The sequence below is a fragment of the Morone saxatilis genome, unplaced genomic scaffold (assembly GCF_004916995.1).
Source record: "Morone saxatilis isolate NCDOM2014 unplaced genomic scaffold, NCSU_SB_2.0 Contig0, whole genome shotgun sequence".
Classification (NCBI taxonomy): Eukaryota; Metazoa; Chordata; class Actinopteri; family Moronidae; genus Morone; species Morone saxatilis.
The window spans coordinates 17,963,584-17,979,926 of NW_023339650.1; the positions used below are offsets into that span (position 1 = coordinate 17,963,584).

A 16,343-nucleotide genomic window follows, 5' to 3' on the forward strand; every position below is an offset into this window, starting at 1 on the left:
GGGGGGGGGGGGGGCAATAGTGTTTTCACGTCTTGTTTCTTTTTCTTTTTTGCATCATTACAAATGTTAAAAGCTAAAATTACTGCAGTATCACGAAAAACAAAGAAAATCATCGATTATTTCTGGGCATTATTCTCTGGGAATCACCACTTTCTCACTTGAATCAAGATTATGATTCTCTCACAGTTTATTTCCTCTTTTTCTAAATCACCAGTGGGGTTTCCTTTTTTCTGGCTCAGTTTGGTCTTTGTTCTTCCTGGTAGGATATTTTACTTTGAGAGAATGAACTGGAAGATTTGAAAGATATGCTTATTTTTTCCTATATGTGCCTAACTTGTTTGTCAATTGTTGATCATGAAGCACATAACACTAAATCTTATTTTTTAATGGTGAATTACTGTTTATGTTAAGTCGCTTTTTTATACAATCAGTTGGTTCCCGGTAGTGTTCGTTGCAACAGCAGCTTGACTTTTTCCAAAGAAAACTGTGTTATGCTGCCCTTTAGTTAAGGGCTGAAACTATAATTTATTTTCATTATCCATTCATCGATTCTTTTCTTGAGTAATCATAGTGTTTAAAATGGCCATCAAAAGTTCCCAGAGCCCATGGTGATGTCTTATTTTATCTAACCACCAGCTCAAAACTCACAGACATTCAGTTTAATATTGTAAAAGATTAAGAAAACTGACATTTTGTGCAAATAATCAATTATACAAATACATATTCTTTTCATCGAATGATCAATTAATTATTACAGCTTTACTCTTGACCAATAAGAAAACCCTGTAAGAAATCTGTGGTGTTGCATAGTAATGCAGGCCCCAGAGTACAGGGCAACAACTCTTATCAAGGCGTACAGTGTATAAATAGTAATTAACCCTCAGTTATGTACAGAGTTTGAGTTGTAACAGATGTGGATTTAAATGCATTTTTTGAAAATGTGAAGGGGCCATGTTCAAGCTGCATCATGATGCAAAAGACCTCTCTGCTGGTGCAAACACTACAATATACTTGCCATGGAAGAGTAAGATTAATTAATTTCACTATGGTTAATCATGCAGCCATACTTAGACTGATATAAACTTAAATAAAATACTAGTTCTGCTATGAGCTGGATGTCAAGGTTGAAATTAGGTTCCTGGCACAGGGTGGTCGACTTGTTTAGGCGCATCAAGATTCATTTCAATACACAGAGAGCTGTTTGACACTTTGGCACATGCGTTGACAGTTTGGCAACAGTGCACTAGCTCACTAGCTCAGTCCTTGGGGCGAGGAAGCAGGCAGATGTTGCTACAAAGTGAATGGTTCAATCACAGTTCTGGAGAGTGTTCTAAGAAAATCTGCTTACACTACACAACTCAGCTGGAACATTAACAGCAATGGCAGCGATGGAGCCAGCCAGTGTTGACTGACTTTAATAAACCAATATTTTCTATTATTTTAGAAAATATACTGTCAACGCATCCGCATGAAACTAAACCAATGGCTTAGCTGTTTACCCCATTATTGTACCATGTACACACACTATCCACGTGTGCATATATACACTGTCTAGATGTGATCTTAAAATAGAATTTAGACTTCAAGAATATATTTAGTTATCTATTACTTATTTATAAAACTCAGCATTGCATTCAACCTTCCTCAGAGGTATTCAAGCAGCATTAAAATTCCAGTTGTCGTCTTAACTCTAGTGGACAGCCCCCCGCGGCTCGCCTCTCATCCACCTCAGATCTGTGAATCAGTAGGGACGCTCTGTCCATCTCCCCCCTCCCTCCCCACCTCTCCTTCTCACCCTCATAAACCGTTGGCACGGTCCAATTAACATCTCTCCCACATTTCCACGTCCCGGCATTGCACGTGAAGGGTGAGCGGGTCTGACAGGCGCACGGCACACTAATGTTTTATCAGCACCACACATCAGGGTTTCTCTTTGCACTGTGACATCGACAACTAACTGACGTGACTCACCTTCTCTCTCTGTCGGGACACTACAAGACTTTTGAGTTAAGAGTCCATATTAGAGTACAAGCAATATTTTCAGGTAGTAACTGTAATGTCTCTCTACATTGGAGTAAAATATGGTAACTCCTGCAGGGTTTTAGGGTTAATTTTTTATTTTTTTTTACAAAACCCACTCAATTCGACAAAAGTGAAATGTGACATGCAACTTTTCTCATAAAAGAATATCTTGAACTTGAGTAATATATATTAATCCGATATCTCCAAACATAGTGCATACTGTGAGTCACTTTATTTTTTTTTTCATTTTTTGAAGTAGAACTGATGTTCTAGTGAAAGTTGCAACAAAAGCTGCCTCGTCAACAGAAGTTTTCACCTCAGTATTGTCTATGAATACGCTTATCTTCTGCTGAACTCTCATTGAGCAGGATGCCGAATGTCTACCCGTATATGTCTACATTGTTGAATACAAAAGTGTTAGTGAAATGCCTAAAGCTCAGAGTGTAAATCCAGAGGGATATAAGTATGATAAAGGATGTACCCAGGTGAATAAAACACAGGCTTCCCTTTTGAAGAAGCTGAAACCTCCTGAATGTGACCAAAAGACGTACCCACCGCCCTGATGCTTTTGAGCAGAGAACTAAATAAAATACTCGGAGGCAGCCCTGAGGATTCCAGGCAGAAACGCACAGTGATTACATAATGACAGTTCATCCTTAAGAGCTATTTAAGAAAGGGAACGTCTCTGAGCAAACATTCACAAACGCGAGATGGAAACCCAACCCCCTAATAGTACATTAACTATTCATGCAGCATATTGGCAATCAAATGGCTCCGTTTTCATGGTTTGCGAAGACATTCTTCCCATGAAACAGTGAACAAATATGCAGACAGAGGATATTTTTATCTCCCACTGCAGATGCATTTTTTTTTCTTTTACGTCACAGTGTTTTCTTTCTGCTACATCATATTTTTTTTTTTGGTCTACATTAAAATAAAACATTTTGCCAAAACAGATGATAGGTGTTTGTTTCTTTTCATTTTTGAATTATTTGTAATTCACATCTATCACACTATACTAAATCTGACTCATGATGTGTTGCAGACTTTTGTTGATGTGTACAAGAATGTTTTGCAATGGCTGGAAAGTTGTGACTGCCCTTTTCTGGGAGTTAGTAGGAGAAGATATAGATTTTCCCCGTAGAGTCCCCGTAAGCATAAATGACACATACTGAGAGCAAACGAGTGTTGAAAAAACACAGAAATGTAACATTGTCATGAAAAAGCCCTCAAAAATAGTCAATCTAAAAACAGTCCTTATTGTGTTCTCCTCAGATCAAAATGACAATGCTCTAATGCTATAGCTGTTAAAAATGCTCAGTCACGATCTAACTTGAACTTCCTCTCATAGTGCTGAGTGTTCTTTAAGGAAACGCGTAGCTGCCCATTCGTCACTGACAGTGAGAGCAGGAGATGAATCATTCTAATGCTGCTTTCACCCATACTGAAGAAAACCAGTGCAATAATGTCAGCAAGATGCAGACTGCTCTGTGTCCCACTGTAAGAAATGAAATTCTAAATAAAAAAAAAGGTACGCTAGATGACAACAGAGGCAAGAAATGATGAGTTTAAAAAGCACCTGATATTTTCTCTTCCTGATGGCACTGATGAGCCAGGTGTGTTGGGTTTCAATCAAGAATACTATCCTCAAAGCAAGATAAGCCAAATGCCTCCAAGGTGTTCTAATATTCTATATATATACCAGGCATTTTGGCCACACCTACCTAGATGATGAGTTCATAGAAAACACCTTCTGCCTCTTACCAGCTGTCTCCTGATTGGCCATTGCTGTTTGTCCGGCAGCCTATTTTAGTCTCTAGAACCACATGGTCTGTAAGTTGTGCTGATAATGATCCCGCAAGAGTCAGTTCTCAATGTTCTACTGAAATGGATCCTTTTTACATTAAAAAGCCCTTTCTATATGATGGGACTCTATGGCATCAATGCAAATTCCCAACAGGGAACTATAATAGAGAAAGACAGAGAAAAATACTGAGTATTGAAACATTTGCTGTTTAGATGAAATTTGACCCCTGAATGAAATGTCCCCATTGAAAGACAATACTGTTCGTGGTGCTAGACAATACTGTTCGTGGTGCTAGAAAACCAGAATATCTGTCAATAATTTCTATTTGGATAAATATGATTTGACAAGTGCATTTTATTGATATTTGGATAAGAGACAATAATAAGTAGCAGACACGCTTTGCCACAGTGTGATCAATGTAGGTAGCTCACTCAAAACAATGTAACTGAAAATCTTTACTGGAATCAGTTTAACTGGACACCAGGTCATGTGGAACATACGGTATGGTCCACAGAGGAGAATATCATAAATGACAGCAGAAAATTGGACTTTAATGTCCATACCATTGGATCTGTTGTTCCTAAATGCCATGACACAGCAGGTTTTATCAATTTATACTATTCCCTAGGAGATGCTGTATGGGAAAACAAAAAGTCTTTCAGGATGCAATTGGTTAATGTCTATTTCAGTGCCTAGTTAACACTGGCAGTCTTATAAAGTCTGAGAGGCTGTTTCACCGTAGATTGAACAAACAATAGAGAGTCACAATCTGAGAGATTTTTTTATGTGATATAGCTTGATTTCTGTTGCAAAGCTCATGCAAAGAAATCTTTCGGAAACACTTTTGTCAATAAAACAGTATTTTATTTTCTGTTAATAACATAACGTTAACAAGGTAGCACTCGCGTTTCCCCTCACTCAGCCCTGCTCATGCTATCAATTTCCTCTTCAACCTATTCCAAATAAACAGTTGCTTCTGCCAGGAATTCAAAATACATTTCCTGCATGTTTGAAGCTCAATGTGAGAACTTATTTGTGTGTGTGTTTACATTCCCATCAGAGTAGAATGTCTGCTAAGAAATCTAATGACAAAATGCATCCATCATTTATCTTTGTAAACCACACAATAACAGCACACTGCAGCATTCGAAGCAGGGGATTATTTTAACCTTGTTGCATTCCTGGATTTAGAAATGGCATCACTGACAAGACTGATCAACACTTTTCAAAGCTGTGATTCTTACTTGCAGAAAAACCCCTATGTTGTCAGTCTTGGCAGACTAGACAGTGAATGACCAGTTTCTGTTCGCTATCTGTGAAGAGACTGTTAATGGTTGGAGTAATGTATGATTCATCTCCTGAATGACCCTTTGAATGTGCTGTTGGAACAATAATCCACTGTTCTTTTTCCTGTCAGTCTGCTGGTGATATGATTGAAAACACAATGGTGGCCCTCACACTATAGCCACCTGGGGTGAACCACTTCTGCATGGACCATTACCTCATGATGCATCTTGCATGCGTTTAAGATTGATTTGGCACGATTTAGATAAAGCGTTACGAGTAGGTTCCTAATGAGGGCTGCTCCAGCGATTTAGTATTCAACTTCCACGAAGTTCAGGGACTTCTGAGAGAAATTCAAGCATCAGACGCAGAGATGTCCTGACATTTAATTCTTAGTATGGGTCAAGCTAAAAAGAAACTGGCTCCTACAATTTCCATAATGCAATTTGATAGCATCTTTTGTTAGAGCCTCCCCGACTGCTAAAAACCCACGTCGTTCAAACTCCACAACTATAGTTTGCAGCAGAGCTTTCTGTTAAGCCCCTTTCACAGTGGAAAGCACCCACTAACATCTAGCTTTTGTCTTCAGTGTGAAAGGGTACAATCTGCATTTATTTCAGGGACAAATGACTGCATTAATCACGGGTATATATCTCCAACTCCAACTCCAATCTACAGTGATGGAAACATGGCACCCTGGGTGGACACACTTTGTCCCTTTTCCGTCTATGATGTTCTGGACGTTGGTACTTAGAATAGCCAGGAACATTAATTTTTCTTATTTTTTTATTTGCCGGTGTTGAACGTGACACATCGTGGCTGGCAAATTAAGTTTTAGCTTCAGTTTCTTGAATCACCATTTGAGGCTGGATAAAGAAGTGAGTCCACCTCTATAATAACCCATATTTATATGTCCAACTTTACAGCAGAAATAAATACGTTTACATAATGGTCAAAAAAACTGATTTTGTCTTGGTCTTTGAGTGACAGGTGAATGCCATCACAGGTGGCTGTTTTTTTGTTTGTTTTTTCAGTAACCAGACTTCATTCGGCCTGCCTCAGCACCACTCACACTCCACCTCACTTGCCCACTTTTGGATTAGGCAGGAGGCTATGGAGTCAGGACTACAAACATGGTGATTCCCATTGCTGACCACACTGAGCTTCACAACAGCTCTTTGGAAAGCTATGATATATATAGAGAGAGAGACTACTTCATGTGTAAAATTATTGAAGTGCCCTAAATTCTTGTTAACTGAACACGTGTCAATTTTACGCATTGAAGACAAAATCCGCAAACTATTTCCTGAATCTGCAAACTTCTTTCATAATCAAACAGTAGTGGCATGTTATTAAGCACAAAACCTTTCAGTGATTGCTAAAGTGTATCCATTGAGCCTAGTTTGACAAACAATTACTGAATGGTGTTTCCACCAACTTGCCACCATGCTGAGCAGTAGACACTGTTTAAGATGCCTTCTCTGCAGCAAACATACCATAATGAGTGACTGATAATTGCACAATTGTTTACACATGAGTTGACGCAACACTTCAGGGTACGATTTTTGTAACTGGTGTCAAATCAGAGATTCCAGTGATTAACATACAGGTTGGTCTTTATGCTGTAATCATGATGTCGACATCACACACATTCAAGCTCTGCAGTCTGTTTGTGAGTGAAACAGACATTTTCCAGAGTTGCTGCCTTCAGTGAGATTAATAATGGTGTAATTAGATCAGTGCCCTTTTCAAACGAGGGAACATCCCCAGGCTGGACAAACAGGCATACTATTATATCAACAAAGAGTTTCTAATAAGGGTAGTGAGACTACTTTTATCCTTTTAGAACATTTGCAGTTCGCATTGGATTGCTTTCAGGCAGGTGCTGACCCGTTTATAGTGGAATACTTTTCTTTGTTGTAGAAGGAGAACCTACAAGTCTCTGAAGGAACTCAAAATCAGTCCGTGTGAAATCAAAACTTCCCATAGGTCAAATGATTATTTGTTCTGGGAGAACTGTAGAGGTGAGATTGTTTAATTAAAAAACAGAACAAAATCTATCACAATTTCTATAATTTAACATTTCAGCCACTTAACAAGTAAACATTACCAACTATGTGAGGTTTTTCTGATTGATTAGCTTCATATGTAAGGGTGTTTACCTATTCCTGCTCCTCTAAGATTTGTTTTTTTGTTTTTTGCTGGTGTTGGGCTTTTTTTTCATATGTAGTCATGCAATTCCAGACTGTTCCACTTGTCAGATTAAATTGAGCAATTTAGTTACCAGTACATCTCAAATTCAAGCACCAACTATTAGGCTTCCTTGGAACTTAGTCAGCTGCCTCGTTGTGCTATAATAATGTCCATGGAAGTGATGATAGACAGCATGCTTTTAAAGCTAACATATAGCCTACTGCGCTGTGGCCTTCAATTTCACAAGACTCACCTATGTTAATGCTTTAGGTGTGATGCTTAATTCAGTGGAAAAAGTGAGTGATAATGGCTTGTACATGGTACTAAATTACCACTGAAAAACATGATTGGATGCATGGCTGATGCCTTCAGGGTATGCCACACGAGCTTATGTGATGCATATTACATATTGTATGTTAATATGCATGATATTTGCAAAACACAATATTCTTGATCTTCAGTCTTGGGCTGAACAATTTTGATGACTGAATAAGACATGTATCAAGAAAAATGCCAAACATTTGCTAGATTGAGTTCCTTAAATCTGACGATTTGCTGCTTTTCTACTGTTTATATTATTGTAAAGGTTGTTCTGAAACAATATGCTGGACATAAGCAAGGAATTGGCCAGTTGTCTCAAAAATATAAGGATATAAACTGCTATAAATGTCCCCAGTCACCAATTAAAGGGGGGAAAAATCATTAAAACTTCCTCAGCACTGTTTTTTTTTTAGTAACATTTGCATGTTGTCTGCATCACGGAGCCCATGGCAGCCAAATGGTTCCTATATTAAAGCCATTCTGTAAACTACTCAGGGAAAAGCACCATCCACAGCTCTTTTTTTTTCACACTCTATAGCGAACAACATGCCACTGAATCACATGACACTTTCCATCTAAACATTTGCAAACACACCAGAGAGGTGATCACCTTGCGAGACAAACGCAATACTGAGGTCTGGCAGCCATACAATTCTCCCTTTTGCTCACCAGAAGCCAATCAATGCAACATTAACAGAGACAGCTAAGCATCTGGCACGCATCTTTCTACACACAAGGCTGTCACTGCGTTTCAGATGACTGAGGCGTCTTTAAGTTTTTATTTTCTCTCTCTCGCTCTCTCTCCTCTCTCTCTTCTCTCTCTCTCACTCTCTCCTCACAGACACACACACACACACACACACTCTCTCCCGCTACAGAGAGATGCGATCTGGTGCGGAGGGGGAGAAGGCTCGACTTATAGAAAGGCTGCAGTCAATGAGTGGACTCCTGTTTCCTGCAGTGCGCGTAAATTTCAGTCTGGCTACCCTGGTGCGGCACGCGCATCCGAGGCGTCGGATAGCCTCCAACTCCCACTCTGTTACAGCAGCCTGTCTATCATTCATAACTACACCGATGCGCTGCAACAACACCCCAGGAGGAAAGACTGAGGCGCGCTAGAGCCAAGTGCACTCACTATAGCCATAAAAGGACTGAAAGTGCGCACTCCTCTACTTATTTCCCCCCCTTCGTCTCTTTTTGTGTGCTCATAGTGCCAAATTTCAGTTGCAAATGCGCACACAGAAAACAAACTCACCGCTTAAGAGTGCGCGCACATGCCCCTCGCGCACAAGACTCCTATTAACCAGCTCTTTCAAACAACACGGTATAGGCGGAGGCGCACGCCCGCGCCACACGCAGTCACGCGCACAGGTGCAAATGCAAAAACTTAACACTCTAACACAGAAAACACACACAAACTTATTTCTCTCTCTTACCTGTCTGTGCGCACTCCCCTGAACACACATGGCCGCTGACTAAAGGTGAAAAATACGCAAGAGTTTGAGTTTGTTCCTCATTTCTCTCTCTCTCCCTCCCTCCCTCCGTCTCTCTTTCAGTTACCTCCTCCTGTCGCTTTCATCCTCTCCAGAGCAGAGCTTGACTGCACGGCTTGTGGAGAGCCGATAGTCTCTCTTTCTCCCCTTGTGCGTATGTGTGTGTGTGAGTGAGGCGACGGGACGAGAGAGCCGAGCCGGTGCTTGTGCGCGCATCTCTCCTCGGAAGCATCCTCCAATCCTGCCCGGCTACTGCGGCGGCTCAGGCCGAGGAAGGCGCCCGATTGGTCGGTTTTCAGATCAATCCACGGCTATCAGACTCGGACCGTCCTCCCGGTGCTTTCCCCTAACTCTCTCTCCATTATCTCCCTCTCCTCCTCTTCTCCTCTCTTTCTCTGTTAACACGTGATTATAGAAGATAGTGATCAGGAAGCGATACGTTATCCTGATCTCATTTTCTTACACACACACACACCAACATTCACACACACACACACACACACAAAATGCCTGACACTCCCTGCCTTCCCTGTCTGTCCCAGTGGGATGGAGCTTCAAGGGTGAAGAAAAACTGTGCAATGTGTGTGTGTGTTTTCAGCTAATTGTGAGGATTTACCAGTTAATAACATTATAAAGTTACTCAGTGTTCGATAATTTATCTAAATATAATTCTGTTTTCATTTCCTTGTGGAAATGGTATAAAATACTAATTTTCTTCTAACAAAATACTATCAGTACCAAAGTGATGAAGTTATTGTTTTTCATTTTAAAAGCATGAGAAAACTCTCATTTTTAGCAGCAAAAGTGGGAATAAGTGTTTAAAACCCTGCACCCCCATGCCAAAAATGCTTTCCTTTCCTGTCCTACTTCCATTAAGTGCATTAGAAAGTCTCTCTTTGAGTTTCCAAGTTAACATTATGTTTTTTTTAAATTAATAAATAGTTGATATAATAGTATAGTTCTTAAAAGTTTTAAACAAAAAACATAGGTAACTCTTTACAGTATGTTGGATGGGTCTCCACAGCAACACTTAAGACTTTCCCACTAACAGGGAACTGGCTCTGTTCGTTTTTGCACACCCAGTTTGGACCAAAAACTAATTTGGTTCCCAACTGGAACCCAAAAAAAGCAGTTTTTCCTTGGGAACCAAAGTGGGTGTGTCATATTCTACAGGTTGTTGTGTATTGTGCAGCGCCCTCTGTTAATGACACATCCTTGATTACATTGATTGAAATGCACGGTGGTTCGCTCGATAGCACCAAGGTTCCAAGAATCTTGAAAGGAACCAGTTCAAGAACCAAATCTTATTTGGTGGAAAAACAGCTGCAACCAAATAGCTTGTTTTTCTGAGATTTTATAGTATGTTGACCAAGAGATTCACCTATCAGTTCATATGCAAGGGGGGGGGGGGCAACCTGCTGGGACTGAAGAGGGTTAAACATATTATGAAGATTTGCAAAGATAAGGGACTTGGCCATAGGGAAATAATAAGCGACGATTTACTAAAAACATGGAACACAGAAGTATATTTTGTTTATTTTTGAAGGGGAAATGATGATTGGGCTATCTTTTAGAAGGTAAAAAGGTAATTAACATACTTTCGTAAAAAAATAATTGGGCCAAGATGAATTCATCGTCCATGTTTTTTGGGAGGTGGCCAGTTGATTTATTTATCTTTTTCCAACGGCTTTGAACAAAGATGGAAATCATGGATTATATTTCAAAAGCCTTAAACATATTCAGTCATAAATAGTCTAACAATCTAATGTTCTTTAAGAACATCAAGTGCTTTTTACATTCTCTGAATGATATTTTTTTTTTTTAGCCATGAAGAGTTGAATGTTACTTTCATCCCCTTGAATCTTAATAGCGCCATCAGCAAAGCACAGCTACCAATTACTCCAGTGGGTTCATAAGAGTTAGGAGGGTGAGGTCAACATCTAAGCAGTATAATTCAGGAAAAATATACTGAAGACTCATGAAGTTTAATTTGCTTGTCTGGCCTTGCCTTAAAAGAAAAAAATGTGTAGCCTTCAGTTGCTAGGAAGACAATTTTGCATACTATTTTAGGCTTTTGAGAGAAAAGGAATAAGCTTGTCCAAGTGCTCCATCACAACTTTATCAGAAAGTGTTTTGAGGACAAAAAGCTCTTTATTGGGTCCAAGTTACACTCATGAAGACATAGGACATAGGGATGTTACTGGCACTAGGAGCACATACATTAGTCTGTTTCAGTTGGATGTTTGAGTTTTTAATTTGGGCATTTTCTAGTAATTGGTTAGTATGTATGTATATATACACACATTTTTTCTTTTGTCTATTAACATTCACTACCATTCACTGATATCTAAAGCTTTTATGAAACAATTTCTAAAACCAAGATAAGTAAACAAACTAATACATAATAATTAATCCTTGCTACCACTCATCCCACTAGATTTAAACCTTAAACAGTACATAGCTTATGTGTACAGAAAACTGGGTGCACCAGTAGTCGGCTATTGCTTTGAGGTACATAAGTTATGCACTAAGGCGTTCAATAGACGAAGAATGACGTTTCATTTTGAACCATGATTTGAAATGCTTTGCACTGCTTTCTGAAAGCTATATCTGCAACCATGGATGCATCTGGAAAAACACTTTGCTTCTCAAGTGTCCACACATCTGGTGTCACTGACAGTCTGTCACAGGGTCTGATCCCCTGGGGCATTTCGATGATGTTCGGTGTCTGCCCATAATCTGACCGGGGACTGAATGCACAGACTCATAACTGTAGTGTGGACAAACAATGCCGAGCTTGGTTTTTTAACAGCACAGATGTTGTTTTTCTGCAGGCCAAAACATTAAGATGTGATACATAACAACATGTTTTATAAAGATAAAACCGTCTTGGGCACAACTAAGAATTAAAAAAACTCCCTATGTCAGACATTCTTCACATCTTATCATTAAACTAGCTCTTAAATTTAAATTCTTTACCAAATAAAACCAATGCTCTGCTTACTCTCTATTTTTTCAGAAAAATAATATCCAGTTTTACTGCTATTATATCATTATAATTCCACTTAACATGTTTCTGTTCTAACTAAATCAATGTTGATGTATTATTCTCCGAGCTAAATGTTTCCCCAAATATAATATACAAACACAGCCACAATATTCAGTACCATTACTTGCTTCTGTAAACATGTACCATACCTAAATAAATTCAGATGTCAGTTAACTGAGGTTATTTTGCAATGGTTATGAAAAATATTTGTCAGCTGTCAAATTGTACAACAGGAATGACCATTGTTTACCTGACTACAATTAGACTAAAAATTGATAGTGTTTTGAAAACATGATGGAATAATGACGGCATCATGAGCAATAAAGCACATCTTAGGTATCCTCATGTAGAAAATATCATATCAGGACAGGGGTTTGCTCAGAATCGCTTGCATAATATCTAGGTTGGATGAATTATCTTATGACACACTTATCCAGTCTTCCACAAAACATTAGTTTTTAAACCCATTAAAATTCTCAGTCTCAGTCCCTTTGTACTTTTAGCCCTGCTGTACATACCACTTCTCAGTATTTCTTGGTTTCAAAATACAATCACCTCCTGCAACCAGCACCTCTCGGCTCTGGTTTCAAAGCCCAGTTACACTGTTTTGAACTCTTTCTCAGCAGGGTACTCTTATTCTTTTACTCTCACTCTTTCTTTTTCTCCCCCCCTTTTTGTTTCTGTCAGTCAATTAGTCAGTCTGTCAGTCAATCACTCTCTTTCTACCTCTCTCTCTTCCTCCTTCTCTTCCGCACACACATTCACATTTCTCAGGTACCCTTGGGCCAGCTGTTGAGTCTGCCTATGAATTCAGCCATGCTTTTGCTCTCTCCGGATCCAAAGGGAAACTTAATGAATAATGAACAGAGCTGCGAATGGGGCGGGCGGGGGAGTAGCATGAGGAGATGGGCAGCACAAGAGAGAGAGGCCCTTCAGGACCAGGACACGATGGAGAAATGGAGGGAGGGCAACTTGTTAGTGTTCACCCATCAATTAGGCCGCAGAGGAGACATGAAGAGAATGGAGAGTGATGTGTCGCGAACGAGGGAAGGAGGAGGAGGAGGAGGAGTGGGGTGAAGGTCTATAAACTAAAGAGTGTGCTTGCTGAGGAGACAGATTAGGCATCAGAGACGAGGAGACGAGCAGTGAGATGAGAGTCGGAAGGAAAGTGGACACGGAGAGGCAAGGGTCTCGAAGACGTCAGAGGCTCCTCAGCACACTGCCTCCAGCTTCATCTATCATCCAGGCCTAGTTCTCCCTGCCAACACAACTGTGTCTCTGGTCCACATTCAGAGTTGGCATCCAGCTTAAAAAACGCTCTAAAGTGGATGTGCTCAGTTTATTAAAAAAAAGTAATGAGTCCCCTTGAAACAGGTATTTTCATTCTTTGCACTAAAAGAAAAAATAATTATACTTCCTGATGCTCAGATTGTACATTACTTCCAAATGTTAAGGCCGGTTAAGATTTTATGATTTAATCTAGTTTGCCCCTCTTCTTGAAATTATTACTGCTGGTGTCGGCACAAAAGCAGCGGAAGCTGTTTCCTGCCATTTATTTGACTACTTTGTGAAAAATAAGCTTTTATCTGTACGTTTGATAATTCAGCAATACAGTGCTCAGTGTCAATAAAAAAAGTCTAATTTGTCACCTAGAAATTGTTCACATGCAACCAATTATACAGAAAAAAATGTTTTGAAGGCCTTTTTTAAACCTTAATTAAATATTGGTGTTTTCTTAACCTTAATCCCACCTTAACCAAACTGCTGGTGTTATCTACCAGTATTGTAGGATTTATTAAATTTTACAAAACATGGTCCTTTAATGTAATACAGAGCTGTGTAATCATCCAGTATCAACATTCTGCCTACAGATTGTTGGAAGAAACTACTGCAACCTTGACATTACACAAGCTCTATAGCTTTCACATGATGTTGTCAGGGTTTTATCATCATATTGTTGTTTGTTAATTATTTTTAGCGGAGAGTTTTCATACCAGTGCATGCTTTCAGACACATCTTATTGACCCAGAACATAATTCAAAATCTTGTACTGAATGAGCAAGGTTGGTGTTATTCTAAGACTGACTGATAAAGCAAGCTTTATTCTTTGTCTGGGACATTCCAATCAGTATTCTACCAGCCACTGTGCAAGAGTTTTGATTGGTTCTCATGCTTAAAAAATTCCTGCCTGTGGTCACCAGCACTTAAGTAATGCATAGACTGTTTATATAAAGCATAGATAAATCTAATTGTTCAGAGGTATTAGGTCACAGCTCCTTCCTTTTTCCATTTAATACTGCATGTTGATCAAAGAAGGCTTACCAGACTCTGGACATCATCCAGAAGCAGTGCATTAGTCAGACCAAGAAGATGTGCATGTCACAGTGGAAACATCCGTAGAGGTAGAAGATGAAACCTTGCTCTAATAGCTGACCTTTTATGATTGCATAAAGCTTAACCTCCTGTCAATTACCTGACACTATCACCTTACAAACTTCCACATTATTTTGCATCTTTTCTTAGCTGTAACTGCACAGGCTGTATACCCATATGAGACTGGAGCAAAGTGCTTGGATTTTACTGATAGTTTATTAATGAGGACCAGGAGAACTTCCTTGCACGTAGTATGTGAACGTGGAACTCTTTAAACACAAATGGTTCTCCCTAACAACATGTTGCATAGTGCTTTAAGGGTTACTCAGGTATCGATCCAAAGGGCCATTTCTCCACATGATGTCCATTTCCCTGACGGGTTTTTAATGACAGGTCAGTAAATCATTTTGCCAGGGGGGCTAATTACTGAAGAGCCTTTAACGATACACTGAGATTACAATGTGTCCTCGAACAAGGCTTGCAAGCTATTAACTTGCTAAGACATTTTTGAGGTATACCAAATAGCCTTTTTGTTTTTTGTTTTTTTAAATGGTGCAAGCTAGTTCTGTGGACCCTCCATATATAAGAGACATTTGGTCAATTAATCACAGCTAAGCAGAACTGAGGGATTACGCACTTGAGTGAATCTCATTTCAAGCTGCTGGTTCGGGTGGGTGTGTGCATGGGAAGTGCTGTGGACACAAACAAATGGTGGTGGCAGCGGGCTCTGCTGGAGCTGGGAGACACATATCAGCAGGGCAGGACTGGGAATTTTCCTCCCGCAACACATCTAATTTATGTGTGGTTGACGAGCATCAAGGTTACAACGCGCCCAAACATTAAAAATCCATATACTACTCATCCCCTGGTGTAAAATACAGCGAGTACTGTTACCCCTGAGCACTTACCCAGCCAAAACAAATTGCTGCTGAGGAATCAAACAAATAGTTGTTTTTGGCGCAGACTCTGAAAACATATTGTTTTCTTTTTTTTAATGCATCAAACGTCTTGCTGAGGAATATGCAGCCTCTCAAAGGCCGGTATAGTCTCTCTCATGCACAATGCAGTAGTTACAGTTAGCTGAACAATGAGTATTTCTACAGTTTACATTTTAGAAAATTTTCCTGCGGGTAGGTAGAGGATTTTTTTGAAGATATTGGTTTGGAAACACTTCATATTTTAGTTTTTCTAACCGAATGCATGAATGAAAGCAGCAGATTAATGTATTTTTCTGTCTTTAATACACACAAGGGTTTCACATTCCCAATTCGCACATTTTATAGTCTCATTAATTATGAATTCACAAGACCTGATTTACAATACAAACACAGGCACTGCTGGGTGAGAAAGAGGGGGAGAATGTCAAGAGTCAATCTGTTTTACACAGGGGGAAGTTTACAAGCAGCCTATTTACATCTAGCTCGTACACACAATGTCTGTTCAGAGAAACTGAAAGTAGCCGCGAATCATATCTGACACAAACAATCAGCTATATAATTGGAAATCTAACAACTGACATAAAATATAAACAAAAACAACTAAACAAAAAGATCAATCCGATGAAGGAACGAACAGAGTCATTGACTTTCAAATCCTACTTTCTTTGCACTCATGTATCAAGTGGCACCATGTGGCTCAGCCCCGTTGCTCAGGAGTGATAACTAAACACAGCAAATGGTTTGAGTAGATACACTGTCAAGAGTTATAACTCTTAATAGGCCGGGTGCACTCTGACTGAACGATGGAGCAGCTGCTAATGAAAACAAGAGGTACAATTATAGAAGTGGGTCAAGACATTTAA

General features: G+C 39.5%; 1 protein-coding gene across 1 annotated transcript in view; it reads right to left on the reverse strand.

Annotated features, from left to right (window-relative positions):
- Window positions 1-9,287, reverse strand: part of LOC118324724 (cadherin-18-like) — a 38,176-nt gene extending 28,889 nt beyond the window's left edge. Inside the window, exon 1 of the mRNA XM_035657184.1 lies at window positions 9,064-9,287. The gene's annotated coding sequence lies outside the window, so the exon portion shown is untranslated. The remainder of the gene's footprint in view (window positions 1-9,063) is intronic.
- Between the last annotated feature and the right edge of the window lie 7,056 nt (window positions 9,288-16,343).